The sequence below is a fragment of the Panthera onca genome, chromosome D4 (assembly GCF_046562875.1).
Source record: "Panthera onca isolate mPanOnc1 chromosome D4, mPanOnc1 haplotype 2, whole genome shotgun sequence".
NCBI classification, from domain to species: Eukaryota; Metazoa; Chordata; class Mammalia; order Carnivora; family Felidae; genus Panthera; species Panthera onca.
Window position 1 is genome coordinate 76,173,933 of NC_138351.1, and position 19,496 is coordinate 76,193,428.

Consider the following 19,496-nt stretch of genomic DNA (forward strand, 5'->3'; position numbering starts at 1 on the left):
TGTTTCATTGGAAGCCTTTAAAATAAAGCTGAGCTGTTTGTTGTATTCCACAATTTCTGCAATGGGATGGGATGCTGTATCAGATGGGACAGCTCTAGGTAGTATCCTCCTAAAGATTGGGATTCTATGATGTCAAAAAGATATTATGAATCATTTAGAGAAGTTTTCAAATTGCAATTTATTACTATGTGAGGCACTTCCTGCTATGAGACCACAGATTTCCTTCTTTCAAGAGGCAGATGTAAACATTTCATTTAGTTCACGTGTGACTTTTTCCTGTTGGCATTTTTTTTTTCACCCCAAAGGTGCTGATCTATCTGACATAGAGTCATTTTAGGCTAATTGTTTTCTCAATATTATGCCAGAGCAAGGTTGAAGAAAGTAAAAGATGACATTATAGTCTTGAATTAGCTTTCTCTTTCTTTGGTGTATTGATCATTCACTCTACAAGCTTGAAAAGTGCAATTACAAGTGTTTTAGTCATTCTTCAAAGTAATGCACTCAGTTATATGGGAGATAAATAAATGTGATTATCTACCCATATATTTCAGGTTTCTCTAAATTTCATGGCGTGGTTTCTATTTTGCCTTTGATTCATTCTCTGACCTTAACCCAGTTAGCTTCTCCATTTCTCTGTCTCCCAATCCATAAAATGGCTATGTTGGGTTTACCTGATCATTCGGATTTTTGGGTTCTCTCTAGCTTTTGCCTTTGGTGCCACTGATTCCTAATTATCATCAGAAATCTTTTAGATCTCTACTGGAGCTTAATATATGGCACTATTGATAAATTCCTCTATTATCTGGGATATATCAGTATTTTCTGCTTGCAAGCCAAATGTGTTAGAATACCAGAGCTTCTCAGATAAATATTTGCCCAGTGCTCAATCCTGGCATAACAAAGAAATCCTGCAATTTTTCTGTTATAAAAAGAAAAAAACTTTATCAGAACCTGCCATATTTTCCCCTCAATTAAAAGGTATTTAGAGGTGCAGTTGTGTCCCTGGGATGTGACCTGATTGGAAAAATGATTCCTAAGTACTCCCATGTGATGACTCTAAATATATTCACTCTCTTATCTATGGTGTTTATCTTCTTCAGCTATGTATGTCCCTTTGTGAGGTTCGTGTATTCTTATTAGTTTCCAGGTTTTAAATTCTTACTTCCAGGGTCGAATTACAAAGATGGTAACAATTGAAAACATCTGCTCTGCTTTCGGACACTAGGCAGGCACCTCCACCATGTGCCTTTCTGCTGCTGGATAATTAGTTACAACTAGAGGCAGAATTGTTTTTTCTTTTGACTGGGATTCTCTTCTTGGAGGTGAATAAATGAAATACACTGGCTGGAGCTTTCTTTTCTTGCCCACTTAGCGGATTTGTCTGTCACTCACTCTGATTCAGAACACCTATCCGATGCAAGACAGGAGTGGCAGAAATCTTGACTAGTTGAACACTCTAAAGCCTCTGTTTGTTTTCCTAGACCTTGGGCTGTCTTTGAGACAGTGTAATAATGGATTTTGTCTCTATCTCCATGGGGGGTATCAAAGAAAGAGAAGAAAAGAGCTGTTCCCATCCTGAGTTCTCCAGGTGAATGAAGGGTGTAGATGCAAAACAAAACAAAACAAAGTCTATGTGGCAGTTATTGAGAGCTGAGAGTACAACCATAGACTATGAAGAGCTGGAAAGAGTGGAAACTTCTAGCCCAGATGTGGTCATTCATCAATGGGCAAACTGTGGCCCAGAGGAACATAGACTGGTATATTATGAACAAGACATATCATTTACTAAGCACTTAGCCATGTTAGATACCAAGGAAAGCACTTCCCAAAAACAAACTCAATTATCATGAGTTTCAGGGTTTGGTACTGTTTTTGTTTCTTTAATTTCTTTAATTTTTTTTTTTCAAGGAAACAAGCTGTGAGGCCAGGGATATATAGTTAAAAACCAAAGTCTCAGAATCCAGACTAGTTCCAATTTGATGCCAAAATCTGTGCCCCTACCTACCACACTATAGACAGACTGGAGACAAACATGGCTGGGTTGAATAGCAGTTCTACAACTAACTTGCCCTGATCTTTGGGCAAAATATCCCCTCCTGTCTCTGAGGATCAATTTTCTCACTTGCAAAGTATAGATAATAAAAATTGCCTCATGGGGTGGTTTTCTGGAATTGAATTAGTAACATTGAGATGCTGATTTTAGTACATGATGGGTCCTCATAAAACGACTGGCAATTTCTCTTCCTGGAGATAATTCAGATGAGACAGGTATTTGGCACATATTTTAGAGCACATTACTAACCTCTGTGTATGGAGGAGGTGGGGCGGATAAGATGGTATTTCTGATGCCTTCCAACCCAGAGCTTCCACAATGCTGAGGGTCCTTTGCTTAGGATAAAAGGAGCATATGCCTGCCTGCTCCCTAGCTCAGGAATCTCCTTCCAGCTTCAGAGTTGCAGCAACAGACGATCCCTTGGTATACTAATTAAATCAGGATAAATTTTTTGTTTCACTCTTAAAATAAGAGATGGGGATGGGTTTATGGGGCTGGATTTAGAGCCAGGAGGAAAAAAAGATCAAAACTGGTTGAGACTATAAGATAAAGGGTTAGTTAAAACATCCAGTGATAGAACAAATAAAAGATTTGTTTTTAATTTTTTTTAATGTTTATTTATTATTTTCGAGAGACAGAGCATGAGTTGGGTAGGGGCAGAGAGAGAGGGAGAGACAGAATCTGAAGCAGACTCCAGGCTCTGAGCTGTCAGCACAGAGCCCGATGTGGGACTCGAACCCACGAACTGTGAGATCATGACCCAAGTCGAAGTCAGACACTCAACCGACTGAGCCACCCAGGTGCCCCACAACTAAAAATATTTTTAACAAACCTCAAACTAGTGTTACCTTTGGAAATCATTTGCTTTGCTTCCCTTTAAATACATTCCTGTTTTTCCCCCAGACTGTTAAGTACCAAACTTGAGAGGGACTTGTGTAATGGGGTTTGGGGCCAAATAAAAAGAATTGCGTTAACAAGATGTAGAACAAAGAAACACCCATAGACCCTGAAGCCAGGAGACGAGATAATATTGAGAACAAAACCTTTCTAGGAACTCCCCAAAATCTTGGCGTTTGCATTGGGTTGGAGTTATCAATCCAGGGGCTGAAATAAACATAATCAAAATTTCAAGATTCAGAGAGGCCCCACCTGACATCTCAGCTATAATTCTGTACGAGTTTGTGGATAGAATGACTACTAAGTGAATTCATCTCTTCTGTCCTCACCCTGTAATATCTATATGAAAAGTAGAAGAGTCTAGGCTGTTATCTAGATGGCAGCTGCCATGTAACCATATCTACATACCTTGGGTTGAAGTGGAATCGAACCCCTCCCAACGTGCCTAGCACTGTGTCATTTAATGACTAGTGCTTGAGAGCATCTAGTGGTGAAAGTGATTTAAGACGACAGCAGAACTTATTGTTCTATTCCCCCAAATCTTTCCCACGTCCATCCTGACCACTATAAAAGTGTGTCTGGCATATTGCATTCCACTGTGGTTGAAAAATGCATCCGGGGTCTGTAGTATATTCCCCTTCCTCATGTTTCCATTACGCAGGGAACATTTTCAAAAGATGAGATCTGCTCGATTTTCGAATAGTTTCCAGAGGGATGTGGCAGAGTGCCACCTCATTTGATTCACTTAAAATTAGACTTGAGTGAGGAATCCCAGTGTCCCGCTGGGAGCAGTTCTGTACCGGTGGGAGTATAGGAGGGGAGACATGCCCGTTTGCTGCTGAAATATAAGAAGGGTTCTCGATCATTGTCTCACATCTCCCCAAATCTGATGATTGTCATTTCAAGCACTGATCCTTTCCGTGTGAGCACAATATAATATTATTTCAAGTCCCTCCTTCCCTCTTTCACCCCTCACCTAGCATTACCATTCTGGATTCATTGGTATTAATTCTAGCAGAATTGGATAGCACTTATCAGGAAAAGAGATGTCATTGCAGATTCATGCCTTAATCACCAGATGTCAACTCAACGTTATATTTGTTAAAGACTTAAAACACATACATATTGCAGGTGGGATGTAATTAGGGATATATTAGTCAGCTTGGGCTCCCATAACAAGATACCCAATAGATTGGGTGACCCAAATAACATAAATTGATTTTATCACATTTCTGGATGCTGGAAGTCCAAGATCAGAGTGCCAGCATGGTCAGGTTCTCATACTAAGACTTCTTTTTCTGGCTTGCAGACCGCCACCTTCTCACTGTGTCCTCACATGACAGGGAGAGGAAGACGACAGAGAGAGAAGGCTCCCTTTCTCTTCTTGTAAGACCACAGCCGTATTAGATTAGAGTTCCTCCTTTGTGACCTCATTCAAACCTAATTATCTCCTAAAAGATCCTATCTTCAGATATAGTGACATTGGAGGTTAGGGCTTCAACACATATATTTAGGCAGATTGGAGGGAGATACAATTGAGGCCACAGCACTGAGATTTCAAAAAAAATTTTTTTTTTTATTTCTCAATCCTCAGAGATAGGTCCCCAAAGAGAAATCAAGTCTGGCTTAGATTTCCCAAGGATTTCCATATCTATATACTAGGAGAGAATTTGGACTAATTTGTCTGAAAAGGGTAAATTTAGTGACCTGATTTGTTCTTTTCATGTGCCTATTTATGGGTCGGAAAGAATTCAATCTTTGGAGAGAGCAGATTGAGTTCTAATCTTGGTAATTCTACTGAATTGCTTTATGACCTCAGCTTTTTTCCATCCGTAAAATGAGGTCTTCTCCCTGCATTCCTTCCCACTCTGATATTCTAGGGAGCCGAGATGTATGGATCAGCATTTGTGTTCTTCTTTGCATAGACACTTACTAACGAAATCCAAAGCATACTCAAATAACATTGAGTCGACATTTTCATTGGCCTCATGGCCAAGATAACAGAATAGAGATGGCTTAAGCAGAATATTGGAATGAGACTTTCCAGAGGACAGGTAGAAGACAAATACTAAACCACAATCTAGAAGCGAAATTGGGGGCAGTCAGGTGAAAAGATTTGTGGGTCAAAAGTGGCCGTTCTTGGAGTGCTTATCCTGCCTACTGGTTTATATCAGGGTGGTTAGGACAGAGGAGACATCACAGTGAGCTATAGAATCTGGTAGTTTGGTGAAGGATCGAATAAGAATCAAAAACTAATGGGTGTTTTCTAGGTGGGAGACATGTATGAGCACTTGACATTTATTATTATAATCAACTTAATTTTAACCACAGATCATGTTTATACTTACATTCCAGAAGAAGAAAATGACTCTTAGAAAGGTTAAAGCAAGTTGTCCACAATCACATGGCTGCGAAGAGCAGAGGTCAGATTCCAAACAAGGCAACTGACCTTGGGTCTCCTAATGACTACTCCATTTTGCGTTAGCAGGAACATGGAGATGTAGTAACGTAGTCCATGTGTTCTCCACCCAACAGCATTCCAAGAGGGCAGAGATTAGTGCAACCTTTTACCCCCAGCATTTATGCAGCATACAAAATACTTTCGTGTAGAAAATACAGGATAATAGCAAACTCCAAATGGGGATCCTCAAACCCAAACAGAATTAGGTGCATCTTGGAGGAAGAAACAAAGTCTAAAATGAGACCTAAGGAATAAGAATGCATTATACTGGAGAGAATGCAGTAGGAAGAGAGGGATAGGGCAAAAATCGCAGGCCCCAAGTAAAGGGTTTATACCAAAAGGTGCCTGTCTTACACTCTTAGTTACTCCAGGATCCCAAAGGACCATATTTACTCAACAGTACTTTCTGAAAACCCTAATGATTATCTGTGCCATAGCATGCACATCACATTCTAATTACCTGTTTATTCATACTGATGGTGAATTCCTCGAGAACGTGACCCTTTCCTTATTTATCTTTGTATTCCTAGTATCAAGCATATAGTAAATGTTGAATCCCCAGTGCTGTTGGCTCATTAAATACATTTAGGATTCCTGACCTTCCCACTGACTGGCTCCTTGTCTTGGATTTACCACTTAATCTTGTACAATCAGTGTTTCCTTGTCCCTCCGTAGGTGCCAGAGAGCTCTGCTGGGCATCAGAAGGGTGAATAAGGCACGATGCACTGCTTACCAGGAGGCTCACCACCTGGTGAGTATGGTGCACAAATATGCAAGTAACTGAACCTCAATGTCTCCATCTGTAAAATGGAGTTACCTCACAGGATAGTGGGAGTGCCCAGTAAAAGAATGCTTCTCAAAAATGGTTTATAACTTATAAAGTATCATTTATATGCAAGTTAATCATTATAATTTTGTAGAAGTTGGCTCTGTATTCCAACTTTTCTGGATTCTTGATCATTGAACAACATATAGAAACTTCTCTGTCTATGCTGTCAGAAGGGTTATAGGCTTAAATTTGAGTAACTTTATTTTGTCGCTATTGTCTTCCCTTCTTAAGACCCTATGTTTATGTAGCTTCAATACTCCTGTTCCAATACAAAAACTCCTGTTCTCTATATCTATATTTTCAGGTTATTCAGTACTTGGAAACATTAAAAATAGGGGCTTTGGGGCACCTGGGTGGCTCAGTTAGTTAAGCATCCAACTCTTGATTTCAGCTCAGCTCATGATCTCATGGTTCGTGGAATCAAACCTCACGTTGGGCTCTGTGCTGAAAGCATGGAGCCTGCTTGAGATTCTCTCTCTCCCTTTCTCTCTGCCCTTCCCCTGCACTTACACATGTGTGCTCTCTCTCTGTCTCTCAAAATAAATAAATAAACTTAAAAAAATAGGAGCTTTCTTCTGTTTGTTCTGTTAATATCTCTAGTGCATAATCCTTTATGTGACAAAGAAGGTGGTATAAATTAACACACATATATCTGCACATCTGTCGAAAAAGAAGTACAGAAAAATAAACCAGAAACTAATGGGATTAACTGCCTAAAGGGTGGGTAGGAAAGAATGTGAGGATGGGAATGGGCTGGAGGAAATAAAAGCAAGTGAGTCTACCTGTTTGTAAAGTTCTGACTTCTAGAGCAATGATAGTGGATGGCATACCAAATACATGCATACTTTACAATCAGGATTTGGGATTAAGGTCAATCTCAAGTGGAATACAAACAGTAACAAATTAACTACATTAAAGATAAATATCATCAAACGGTGGGAGTTGAGGAGGATAATGACTACCCTATGTAATTTTGCAAAACAGCATTTGTTAAAAGTTTTTTTTTTTAACGTTTATTCATTTTTGAGAGACAGAGGGAGACAGAACGCAAGTGGGGGAGGGACAGAGAGAGAGGGAGACACAGAATCCGAAGCAGGTTTCAGGCTCTGAGCTGTCAGCACGGAGCCCGACGTGGGGCTCAAACTCAAAAAGCACAAGATCATGACCTGAGCTAAAGTCGAACGCTCAACCAACTGAGCCAGCCAGATGCCCCACAAAACAGCATTTTGACTATAAATTGTAAAGCTAATGACAAAAAGAGAGTACAATACAGTACAATCAATACAGTACAAGTTAGTGAAGTTTTCCACAGATTTAATAGTATACACACACGTACATATGTATGTATATATACAGGTAAATAGATGTAGAAATAGATAAATGTGTGTATATATATGCATTCTTATAAGTTCTAGCTCTATCTGCTGAGAAGCCCTGGAAGTAATGATACCAAAGTCACAATGAGAATACCTAGAGCCCCAAAAACAGTTTCTAACTACCATTCTTTAATAAAATGAACACAGACTCCTTGGGAAAATGAATGAGTCCAGGATTAGGACAGGGAAAATATAAGATGAGCCTGGGACAATTAATGATTCCAGAAAATAAGAGAATGCTTCAAAAATTATAACAGTATGTAAAAAGGATATAGGAGCCAAGTGGAAGGAGCTTCCTATGGCTAATTTCATTATAAACAATAAAATTAAAAAATGATACTAATGGATTGTAACCCACAAAATAAAGAAAATATTTCATTGTTCTATACTGATTTAAACACTTTATTTATTTATTTATTTATTTATTTATTTATTGAGAAAGTGAGTGAGTAGGGGAGGGGCAGAGGGAGAGCTAGAAAGAGAATCCCAAGCAGGCTCGGGGCTGACGTGGGGTTTGATCTCACAACTGTGAGATCATGACCTGAGACAAAATCAAGAATGGCTTAACCTACTGAACCACCCAGACATCCCAATATAAACAAATAATTTAATAAATTGCTGAATTGAGGAGAAGGAAAGCTCTTTCTTTAGTAGAATTCCAATTAGTAAATAAATGAAGAAGCATAGATGCCCATCATCACTTGGCAAACACCACAACAATAATTTTTGCAGGTAAGATTAATCAATAGGAACCAAAATCTAAGGGAGGAGATATGATGAGAAACAAGATGTTTGTATAGTCTTAAAGTACCTTCCCACAAGATACTAAATACATGGGAGAAAACTGACTTCACGTTGATACACCAGCAGAAATGACTAACCAATGATCAAATTCAACATGGCTAGCAATGGAACATGTAGACAACATTCACTTCCTAATATGATACCATAAGATGGACACAGCATCACTTTTATGACATTTTTGGCAAAAAAGGTGTCATCTGAACTTAAGTATGAAGGAATAGGAGATGATCGGCATGCTACCAAATAATTGACCTGTATTCTTCCAAAGTCATGAATGGAAAAAACAAAAAACAAAACAACCTTGAGGACATGACCCTGACTGGGGGAGACTAAGGAGACATGACAGCCAGAAGTAACACATAATCCAGCATTGGATCCTGTGCCTGAGTAAGGACATCTGTGGGACAATTGGAAGACGTCATAAACGGTCTGTAGGTCAGTTACTCGAATTGCAGGCATGTTAATTTCATAGTTTTAATAATTGCTCCAAGGTTATGTAAGATGTTAGCTTCTGGAAAAGGCTGCTAAGAGATATACAGGAACATTTTGTACCATTTTTTTTTCAACTTTTTTTGTGAGTCTAATAAAAAAAAGAATAGAGGCTTCATTCATGCAACTAGATCCCTAAAGTTAGAAAAAGACTGGTCATAAGATCTTTTGCCAGAATCCTGAGAGAGTACTTTGCTGTCCCTATAATTCAATGTGATTATCTGTCTTATTTCCTAAAAATCACAGAACCAGCAAATTCACATTTAGAATCTTGAGGTGATAAAAACAGCTAAACCCCAACACACTGTGCCAGGCACTATGCTGGCCACTTTATTTATGTCCTATGTTACTCATAATTTTGCATCATCCTTCTCGTGTCCTCTTCCTCATGCCGTCATTTTAATTCTGTTTTATAGAAAGAGGTCCCGTCCAAACCAGTTCATTCCTCCTTCTGAACACAGAGAGCAAACAGCTTAATTGGGAATTGCTGTTTTTCTTCTCCCTAAGATGCTAAAAATCATTTTCCATTTCTTCAGGCAGTTGAGAGTCATTGCCCTCCAGGAAATGAAGAACGTTCCCCTGGACTTTATTTTTCTACATGCTATATAAAATTAATTACAGTTTTGTTTCAACTCAGGGTTGAGGTAGGGATAACAGAGGAGGAGGGATGCATTAGGGCAAGGAAGTAAATAACATACAAACCTATAAGATGTTTTGAAAGGTTGCCAGAAACCGGGTGAATAATTGATGATGCTCTGAAGCATCCAGATCTTTCCCATGAAATAGTTGTTATGACAAAATGAATTGCAAGCTATCTTCCTCCTTTTGTCCCTTACCCACACACATATGCAGGAGTCCATTTATTGACTTCTCACAGATGGGAGACTTACCCTATTATCATTCATCCACTTAGAGCGTCCTAAAAGTCAGGCCGGTTCACCTCCTCGCTCTTTCCCAAGCCGCTTTCCTTGGCCTTACTCTTGCCCACAGTTATTTGCATGTAATCTTAGGCACTTGGTCTCCCTGCCCAGGTCTGCCTGAACTACTGCCTCCTACACAGAGCTTTTCCTGTTCTGATTTTACTTACTCTGCTCAACAGAACAAGTCTGCTCTGTCCTCATTATCTGCCTGTGAACAATAGCCCTCATGTCTTAATCTGTAGTTGCAAGGCCTTCTGAAGTTTGTTTCCTGACTTGGCTCTCACCAGACACTACAGCAAGCCTGAGTGTCTTTTCATGAAATTCATATCGATTCACTGAACATGCCTGACAGTTCTCACTGCCCTTTGTCCAAAGAACCTCTTCCACCTGGAACAAAATGTCCTTTGCCCTCATCTGTCTCAGCCTCAAGTCCTACCTCTCATACTCATGGAAGTGCTACCTCTTTCTTGCAGCCATCCCCAAATTTGTAGGTGAAAATTCATCATCCTTTTTTCTTCACATTGTACTTTTTCAGTTGTTCTCCTAGTAACCTGTCTCAGATTATTTTTGTGAGCAGCTGTCTCTGTTCCTTGCCTGGAAGACTGTCAAAGGTACGGTGTGTATATTTTACTATTCTTAGGAATGTAGAGGTAAAGTTGAAAAAGAATGTAAGATATATATATATATATATACACACACACATATATATATATATGATGAATAGTTCAGTAATATGGATATATATATATATATATATATATGGATATATATATCCATATAGTTCAGTAATAGTAATAGTTCAGTAATATGGATATATATATATATATATATATATATATATATACACACACACACATATATATATATGATGAATAGTTCAGTAATATGGAAAATCTACTTCTATGGAACATAGCATGCCACCACAATTCTGGAAAATTGTGCTGCTTTGTATATGTTTTCATAGTGTTATCTTACATCTTTTCTGCATCATTAATTCTCAAAATCCACTTAGCATAGGGGGTTGGCTCTCCCCATTTTTCTGATGAGTAAACAGGGGTTTGGACAGAGATCAAGCCTAGCCAGGGGCAGAGTGAGGGCTTGCCACTGTTCAGAGTTAGATGACAGCTGGAAAGCCAGAAGAGACAGCCGTAGAGAAGGAGGAGTGGGGAGTACGATAGACTTGGAGATCTACAGACTAATTTCTAGTCCCAGCCCTCTCATCTAGGAGCTCAGTGGTCTTAGGTAAGTGACTTGATTTTCTAGACTTTCCTGTTTATAGATCTACAGATAGAATTTCTAGGACTGCCTGCCCTCAAAAGTGCCTCTGTGAGAAGACACATGATCTGGTGTTCTGTGTCCATATTGGAAATTCCATTCAACTAGGCTTGGAGGTCCCAGAAGTCTCTGAACTGTTATAGATTCAATCCTCTGCATTGCTCTTTACCCCTCAAGAGGCTATTCTGTCATGTTTGTGGTCGAACATATCTTTCTTCATGTCAGTCATGAAGAATGAGTATTGCTGGGGTCTCAGTAGACCCTCTGGAGCACTGGATAAGAACACAACATATGGGGCCAGACTGTCTGGGTTTGTACCTCAGCCCTAACCCCAGACTAGCTGGGTGGCTTTAGGAAAGTTGTTTACCTTCCCCATGCCTCACTCTTCCCATCTGCGAAATGGTAATAATAGTATTTATCTCATAGGACTGCTTGAAGATCTGGGAGACAAATTGCTGAGAATAGTGCCTCTCATAAATGGTAGCTATTTTTTACTTCTGTGCCAACCACTTAGGCTCCTGGGAGGATCAAATGAGAACAGTTTGTAAACTTTAAAGTACTAATGGAAAATAAAGACTTAGTAGAACTAATATGCTTTTTTCTCTAAAACTGGGGGAAAAATGTGCCCTCTTGTTCCAAAATCCTTCTGGGATCATAAGCTAAAAAACCCAAAGAACTATTCATACCATTTATGGGACATAATATTCTTCTCTCTAAGACATTTTCAAAGTTAAATTCATAGTAATCTTTCTCAAAATGCCTTTGGTTGGAATGGATTTGCAGACTTGGGCTTTTGAGTACTTTTTTTTTCTTCAGAAGTGAAGGAAAAATAAGATAAAAGCAGAGAGGGGGCAAACCATGAGACACTCTTAAGTACAGGGAACAAACTGAGGGTTTCTTGGGGAAGATGGGCTAAATGGGTGACTTTGCTCTGGTTTAAAAGGGGGGCACTTATGGGGATGAGCAGTGGGTGTTATATGTAAGTGATGAATCACTAAATTCTACTCTTGAAACTATTATTACACTATATGCTAACTAACCTGGATTTAAATAAAATTTAAAATAATAAAATAAAGTCATTTCCAGCAGGGAACAGTTCAGCAAGTTGCGAAAACAAAATGGCCAGACCTCTCTGTTCTTGAAGATTGGATTTAGGTAGAGGGGTTGTATTGATGTAACTTTCGCTATTTCCAGTATAATAAATTGTAACTTGTGCACGGTACAGTTGGCATTACTGGAAATAAATCTCACATTTCCCTCTTTAAAAACATATGATAGAAATTTAAAGTTTCTATTCAATATTACTGTCTTCCTGTTTGTTCAAAACGGAAGTTTTTATTATTGTAGTTGTACTGTTGTCTTAATAAACGTAGACTACTCTGTTCAGCTACATTTTGTGTTAACTAAGTCTGGCAAATTTGCCTAAAGATCTAACAATAAATTCTATGGTCATTTCTATGGAACTATGCAATCTGTGGCCCAAACAACTGACTTAAAAATGAATTTTTAGAACATCACCCATTTACAAGTAGAGGTTATGCAGTAAATAGGGTTCTGAGACTGATAAAAAAAAAAAAACTTATGAGAATAAAAAATGAATGAATGAATGAATGAATGAATATCCCCTTCTTCCAAAGTTAGGAAAACAATTAGAATAAACAAATACCAGGAAGTGACAAGTTACAAAAAAAAATTTTAATCTGTGAAAAATTTTAACTTTAAGTAGATATATCATATACTCTCCACAGATGTCTTCTCCCTATAAATTATATATTCAAATAATAAATAAGCCATAGACTGAAGGATCAGCAAGGTCAAGCATCGTTTTTTTTTGGAAGCACATTGGTGCCAGATGAAATGGGTGGGTGACCCATGCTGTTCCTGCCATTTGCAAAGTACTAAATAAGAGCAGATTCATAGTAGACTTAAAAACATCACACACTTGGGGTGCCTGAGTGGCTCATTCGGTTAAGTGTCTGACTTCAGGTCAGGTCATGATCTCACATTTCGTGAGTTCGAGCCCCGCATCGGGCTCTGTGCTGACAGCTCAGAGCCTGAAGCCTGCTTCAGATTCTGTGTCTCCCTCTCTCTCATCCTCCCCTGCTCACACTCTGTCTCTTTCTCTCTCAAAATTAAATAAACATTTAAAAAATTAAAAAAAAACAAAAACAAACAAAAAAAACCCCCATCACACCAACGTATACACACTGACCGAATATACATGTGCAGTAACAACTTGGGAGCCGGTTTAGGTCAGTTTCCAAATTGGCTTATGGTCATACTCTGGTATATAACCACTCCATTTTTAGTAATACTGTAAGAAGAGAACTGGCCTAGGAATTGTGGAGAATACAAGGTGATAGGGATCTAGGAAAAATGAAATCTTGATTTCCATCTGAAATCCACATTTCTTTTTTTTTTTTTTTTTTAACGTTTATATATTTTTGAGGCAGAGAGAGACAGAGCATGAACGGGGGAGGGGCAGAGAGAGAGGGAGACACAGAATCCGAAGCAGGCTCCAGGCTCTGAGCCGTCAGCCCAGAGCCCGACGCGGGGCTCGAACTCATGGACGGCGAGATCGTGACCTGAGCCGAAGTCAGACGCTCAACCGACTGAGCCACCCAGGCACCCCTGAAATCCATATTTCTTGACAAGCTCCTTTGCAAGTCCTGATACAAAAAGGTAAACTGATATACGCCATTGGGATATTAAAAATATACTGAAGTAAAAACTGCCGAATCATCTGCTAAAGGTGAAATTATTTCCTCTTAGGGGCACAGGACAGGGATGGGAGGCTTGTGAAGGCAAGCTACTGTGGACAGTGTCTAAAAAGTGGAGGTATCTGTGGGAGTGCCTGGGTGGCTCAGTCAGTAAGTGTCGGACTCTTGATTTCGGCTGAGGTTATGATCTGAAGGTTATGAGATCGAACTCTGCATCAGGCTTTGCACTGGGTGTGAAGCCTGCTTAAGATTCATTCTCTCCCTGTCCTTTTGACCCTACCCTGCTCGCTCACTCACTCTCTCTCTCTCTCTCTCTCTCAAAAAAAAAAAAAAAAAAAAAAGAAGTATCTGACCCAAGCTTCAGGGATTTTTTTATTGATGAAAGGAGGCAGCAAGAGGAAAAGAGGAAGCAGGGAGCAAGATGAAGGGGAAAGTAGGTGGCCATTTAAAGAGGAAACAGCAGTGACAAAGGAATGAACAGGAATGTGGCTCTGGTCCTTAGGAAATGGCTGGAACACAGTGTGTTAGGAGGGAAACAAAGCATAAAAAACTGAATGTGACACTCCTTTAATGACTTTGCTCTGGTTTAGTGCTATCTGTCGTCAAATCTGTGCACCATCGGTTTCCCATCATTTTCTTTACTTCTGAAAAGGATGTAACTCTGAAGGCATTTCCCACAAATTGCTAGTTGTATGAGATGTTATACTAAAAACATAAATTTCTGTGTTCAAATAAACTTGGAAACATTGGCAGAAGTCAGGTTTAACATATTTCATTCTTACAGGACTTCTCAGAGCCTTTAGTAAGTTCATAATGATTTGTGACTGTCTTAGCAGGAGACAGAGGATGTTGTATTGCCTGAATACATTAGGCCAATTAAGACTATATTCCCAGACTGGTGTTCTGTAGAATAATTGAGAGAGTTCTGGGGTAAGAGATTAGCTTAGATTTATTTGTTCAGCAAATAGGATGTGAAGTATCTGGCATTTGGTCTGGGTAATGGAGGTACAGTGATAAACACATAACCACTGCCCTATTCTCATGCAGCTCATGTCTGGGAGCTGTAGTCTACAAGCAGGGGTATTTTAGCAGCAGGTGTGAAAAACTGGGACAGACCTTGGAGGAAGGAGGAGGTCTTATTTACTTTTACACGCCAATGCCTGACAGATAACCTGATGTGGAATCTGATCATTGATATTCAAAAATGTTGGTGAAAAGATTGTAGAAACCAAGGGAAGCAGGGAGAAAAAGAGTTGGGGTGGGAGAGAAAATGGGATAGAAAGAGACTAGTCTGGGAGTATAACTGGAATGCAGGAAGGTGGTTGACCAAAACTGAAAAATTTGAGAGTTTCTAAGCGAACTGGGCTATTCCATTTGGGGAAACTGAGGGTAACAATTAAAGTAAAATATCCTGAATCACAGAGAGGCTTCAAGTTGGTCTCATTATAGATATGGGCACACTCTAAACCATAGAGTCAGAAAGTTTACCAAGCTAGAAGAGGTCTTAGAGTTGTTCCAGTATGAACTTCTTTCCTTGATCTATCCATACGACCTCATACACTCACTTTTTCATGTTTTTTTGTTTGTTTGTTTGCTTCGTTTTTTGTTTTTTTTTGTTTTTGTTTTTTTTTTTTGTTTTTTTTTACATAATGAGACCTACTTAATCCATTGCACATCCCCGTCTGGAATCTCAGAGCTTAATTTAACATGCAATTGCAGTAGCTCTTACCTATCGGGTACCAGTTATATCCATATCTTCTCCTCTTTGTCAAGGCATCCAGAACAGCTACAATGTCTCAAAGATTAGGTTCCCTGAGGGCTACACGTAATGCCTCAAGGAGCTCTGAACATTAATGGAAGATGCAGTGTTTACTCCCTGGCTCATTCATTAACTCATGGAGTTACCATCTGTCATGTGCCATAATCTTCACCAGAGCACTAAAGAAGATAAAGATGTAAAGATAAAATATTATATATGCATTCATTATTTTGATAATTTATTTAATATGCATCTACTGATAATAGATTATGTGCATATGCAAATTATTTTGAAAATTTGTTTTGATGAGCACTCAAACAGATGTATTATTTTCACTGCAGATAGCTTTAAATTGTTGTGGTAACTATTGGTTCACAAATCCAATCACGAAAAGGCACAAATCTAAGTGTATAAAATCTAAGTGGGTATAAACAGTAATTGTGGAGTCCTGAAGCCCTTGAAAATGCTAAGAATCACTCATTGCTGTGTATCTAGTCTCCCAACCAGATCTCTTCTATCGAATCACATTAGATACAGGATAATTACACAAAGGCATTCCCGCCATTCCAAAGGTAACTCCAACTTGTTCATTCAGCATATGTTTGGAGGGTCCCTACCAAGTGCCAGGTCCTGGGCGAAGCACTAGGACACAGAGGTTGTTTCTGAGTTTCCTCCTTGAATGACTCTGTGTGAGAACCCTCTGCCAGTTGCTACTGTAAGTGTATTTTCTAAGTGCTCAGCATGGGTGACCCGTGTTCCAATTTTCTGATTGTGTAACCCCCGTGACCAATCTCTGTGCAGAGCCATCAGGAAATAACTGCTATTCAACTTCACATTTCTTTATTGAGCTTGATGCCTTCACAATGGGAGCATTACACAAGGAAGTAAGAGATAAATTGACAACACTTAACAAAAACACATTCTTTTCAGAACAGAACAACCTACGTGAGGAGGGAGACACGGCAAGCGTCTTACAGAATCCAGTAAAGAAGATTTAGGGTGTGGATCTGACATTCTCTGACACTTCTAGCTCCTCACCACTATTGGCCAAAATGGTCTGTCAACAGCATTCTCTTGGTGGTCACAATGTAGAGAGTCTCGTATTTGGCACAGAAAATGGAAAAAGTAGAAACAAGTCCAAGATAGTTCCAGACACAACTCCAGAGGGCACCATTCACATAGACTGCAGGATAAATGACACCTCTAGAGTTGTGCAGTGCACAGTCTTTACAACTGTATAAAATGATACTGGGAAGCATTCCCCACTTCCACGTGTTTGTATATTTACAGCAGGAATTAATAAGGTGAAACTACAAAGCCATGTACAAAGAAAGCAGTGGTGAGAAAAAGTATCAAATTGTATAGCTGAGGCTGAGAGGCGGGGATGATAGATTTCGACTTGTCAAGCTCAGATTTGAATCCAATCTGTGGCACAGTATTAGGAATACATGATGCAGACAGATGGAAAAATAGACCTGATTAGAAAGTGAGACTGAGATTAGAAATCTGGGTTTAAGATTTGTCAAGAAAAGTTGATAGCTGGGAAGCGTGAGATGGAGCAATTCCTCTCATTGAAATCGAACATGGCACGAGAATAGAAGTAAGGGGTGTATAGGCTTAGACCTTGGCAAACCCACAGCCCCCTCCCCTCTTAGGGAAAAGGATTGGGAGTGAAGGACCTAGAAAAGCAACCAGAAGCATATGCACTCATCCCCTGGAGAACACCATTCAGTGTCATTGAGTGAATCACAGTGGCATATCTCAGACCACAAGGGCTCTGTGGATTTGAGGATCTTTGTTTGACAAAGTCTGGTTTGCCATATAAGGGCACAGATTGCCATTTTCAGATTCCAGCCTTCTGTTTCTCAAGATATGCCTCAAGTGCATTCATCAACTTCATCAAGGATATTTCCTGGTGATGAAGAAAACGTGAATCCCACAAAGTCTTAAGAATTCTTTTTTCTTTTTTAGACATTGATTTTTTTTTTAATTTTTTTAATGTTTATTTATTTTTGAGACAGAGAGAGACAGAGCATGAACGGGGGAAGGGCAGAGAGAGAGGGAGACGCAGAATCGGAAGCAGGCTCCAGGCTCTGAGCCATCAGCCCAGAGCCTGACGCGGGGCTCGAACTCACAGACTGCGAGATCATGACCTGGCTGAAGTCGGACGCTTAACCGCCTGAGCCACCCAGGCGCCCCTAGACATTGATTATTTAGATAGTAAAGGAGTTTAAATTACCCACTGTTTTAATATTCAGAGGGAGCTTAGACTCAAAAAATTTCCCCATGAAATACAATAGACAGGCAGAAATTAACAGAAATTCCTTACATTCAATAGGTATTTAATTCAGCCCTGGCTGGGGTAGAATGGGGAATAAGCCTGACACAATCTTTGCCTTGTGAATTCACATTCTTATGGGAGAAACACACAAATCATAAAAATAAAGGCAATACACAAGCACACATATCAAATATGTGATACACACTGCGAACAAGGAATTAAAACAGGGACCAACGGGCTCACCATTTACATACAGTAGTAAGGGGAGGCCATTCTGAGGAGATGCTATTTTAGCTGAGGCCAAAAGAGAGGGACAGAGAGAGAATCACAGCCTAATGACGAGGATAAAGAAAGAACATTTCAAGCAAAGTGAATGGTGTATCCAAAGGCTGTGAGGGTGGGGAAGCTGGACACGTGTAAGGTGCTGGCTGAATAAGAGGAAGAGCGGATGGAACTGAAGTGAGACAATGGGTCAGAAGCCAGTTTTTCTTACCTGGTGCGGAGAATGGATGACAGGACCTGGAGATCTTGATGAGATGACTATCATAGCCATCCAGGAGCTTCTGGACTAAGATACTGGCCACCAGTGAGACAGAGACATAGGGATGGATTCAGGGATATGTGTAAAGAGAAAATTTACAGGTTTTTTTTTTTTGTTTTTTTTTTTTTTTTTTTTGTAGATCAGTATGCAGAGCCAAAGACAGGGCAGAATCTGGGGTGTCTCCCCAGGCTTTATGTTTGAGAAATGAGGTGAATGGTGGAGTCATTTGCTGAGATGAAGAAGACATGAGAGACAGACCTATTTCTGGAGGAAAATCCAGTTTTATTTTCAATGTGCTACGTTTGAGGTATCTGTGAATGATATGGTCAAAGATAAGAACAGAAAAATTTGAAAGGGAAAAAGGAACTCTTTTCCCCTGTAAGAAAATTGTGGGGGGTGCAGGGGGCGCCTGTGTGGTTCAATCGGTGAAGCGTCCAACTCTTCATTTTGGTTCAGGTCATGATCCCAGGGTGAGCATGCAGCCTGCTATGGTTCTCTCTCTCCCTCTGCCCCTCTCCCCTTCTCATGCTCTCTCTCTCTCTCGCAGAGAGAGAGAGGGGGGAAGAAAGGAAGGGAGGAAAAGAAAGAAAATTGCTAGGACTCTGAACAAGGTGAACAGAAATGCAATCAGGTCACTTGTTGGCTTAAGCCTGTGTATGGTCCCATTCTACTTCCTGGATAAGAAACTTGATTCTTAGCCTGGTATTTAAGGCTCTCTGTGGTGTGCCATCTGCTACTGCTTCTACTTCTATGTTCCAGCACTGCAGACAGTCCGATTGCTTATAAAGTATTCATTTCTGAAAACACACAAGACTTCCCCCCCGCCCCTCAGGTACATGTCATCTAAACAGTGATATTATGAGAAAAAAGGTGAAAAAGAAAGGAAATATTGCTTTATTCTGATCCATTAATCATTGACTTATGGCCCAAGGCTGTTTGCTGAATTAGGGATAATTTTTTAAATTAAAAAGTGTTTTTTCTAAGCCTCTGGATTTTTTGCTTTTCAGCTCACAAGCTCACTGCACTAACTAGTTGCAAAGTGTGAAGGACTGGCTACTAGATAAGCAAATTGCTAGAATGCTAACACCTTT